The sequence below is a fragment of the Pteronotus mesoamericanus genome, unplaced genomic scaffold, assembly GCF_021234165.1.
Source record: "Pteronotus mesoamericanus isolate MK-2021 breed Mesoamerican mustached bat unplaced genomic scaffold, CSHL_Meso_final contig_32, whole genome shotgun sequence".
Lineage (NCBI taxonomy): Eukaryota > Metazoa > Chordata > Mammalia > Chiroptera > Mormoopidae > Pteronotus > Pteronotus mesoamericanus.
The window spans coordinates 3405475-3407451 of NW_026555134.1; positions in this window are offsets into that span (position 1 = coordinate 3405475).

Genomic DNA, 1977 nt, shown 5'->3' on the forward strand with positions numbered 1-1977 from the left:
GATGCCTTTCAGACATTAAAAGATGCTGAAGTGCCTTCTGAACAGCTCAGAACAGGTTGGGAGCATTTATTAAATTCCATGTTATTTAAACCCAGTGAGTTGGTAGACCAGGTGTCCCAGATTATAGATAAAGACCCTGTATGAACGAGACTGGGGATAGCCAGAGCAGCCCACTACCTGGCCCAGCTGGGTTTCCGGGTTTGCTGTAACTTAGAGAAGCCTGTGCCTTGGAGAGTGCTTAGTTCATTGGCCTGTCTTTTGTGAGAACAATATGTGGAGTTTTTTTTAATAGGTCACAGTGGCTGGGGTATTTTATTACACTAAACCAAATAAAATGTGTAATAAATATCCAGAAGAATTGAAAGCAGGGTCTCAGAGATATTCGTACACCCATTTCTTAGTGGCTTTTTCATAATAGCCATGGTTGGATGAATAAATAATGGATAAACAAATTATTGCATATACCTACAAAGGCATATCATTCAGCCTTAAAAGAAGGAAATTTGAACACATGCCACACATAGATGAACCTTGAGGACACTATGCTAAATGACATCAGCCAGACACAAAATGACAAATTCTGAGTGATTCCACTTACACGAAGTGTCTATAACAGTCAAATTCATAGAGACAGAAAGTAGAATGGTGGTTGCCAGAGGGTGACGGAGTGGAAAATGAGTTTTTCTTTAGCAGGCAGGGAGTTTCAATTTTGCAAGCCAAAAAAGTTCTAGAGATTGGTCGCACAACAATGTGAAGACACTTAACATTACTGAATTGTACACTTAAAAATTAAGATGGTAAATTTTATGTTCAGTGTGTTTTGCCACAACATAAAATTTTTTACTTTATTTTATTGTTGACATTATTACAGATATCCCAACTAACCACAATGTAAATTTTTTAAAAAAAGAAATAAAATAGAGCAGAAGATATTAAATGGGGTTGCTTGTGGAAGGGTAAGAAATGTTTTGTGTACCTTTGTTTCATGGTGTGGGTGCACCAAGCCATGTTCTGTCTTGTGATGTACAGTGTATTTCTTACTGAGGATCATAATAAAAAGAAAGGAGATGAAGAATTTTGGCAAACACTGCGGTGGACAGCCTCAGACCACCCAGCACAGTGGGGCCTCCCCCCGTTTGTGGTAAAGCAGAGAGCTGCTCGGAAGAGAGCAGCTGTGACTCTATTGCTGTCACTTCCCGAGGGACCTGCTCCCTGACCTGCTCAGGAAGCACTTGTTACTGTCCATTGAGAGAAAGAGAATCCAGGAATTTTTGTACATTCTCTTGCTCCTCCCACTTTCCCAAGAAAATCCCATGGACATGAGAGAGTAGGAAATTACAAATATTTAGCACAGTCAATAACTATGGAAGGCGGGAAGGAAGGAAGAAGGTAGGAAGGAAGGAATGAAGGGAGGGAGGGAGGGAGGGGGGAAGGGGGAAGTGAGGGAGAGGGAAAAGAAAGAAGGACAGAAGCAGGTAGGAATAAAGATGGAGGTGGACTGGATTCGTCAGACTTGCAGATTTTGTATAAACCCTCTGTGATCTCAGGAAGCTAAGAGCCTCCTTGGAAGCCTCCTCAGGGCCTGAAAAGGGGTCTGGAAACCTCAAGGCTGTTCTGGAGGAAAAGCACCCCCTGCCGCTGGGCCTTCAGGAGGGCACACCAGGTGGCATCCTGGGGGACTGACTGGGAGCTGCCTGGCAGCCTTGCCCAGGGGCAGACTTTTTTCCGCGACAATTGTGGCTGTGGCAGGGAACCTAATAAAAGTGAAAGTGCGGGGGTGTGTTTAATGAAGCAGCTACCATTAACACCTGATTTATAACTTTTATAAAGAGCTGCACATAAAGCGCCTGAGCTCCTCACAGCTGCTCCCAGATGAGGAGCGTGAGCCCAGCGAAGGAGAGGCAGAGCACTGGCTTCGATGCATTCACTGTGCCTTCCCATCCCTACTCTTCCCACGACCCAGGAAAAGTGATAACA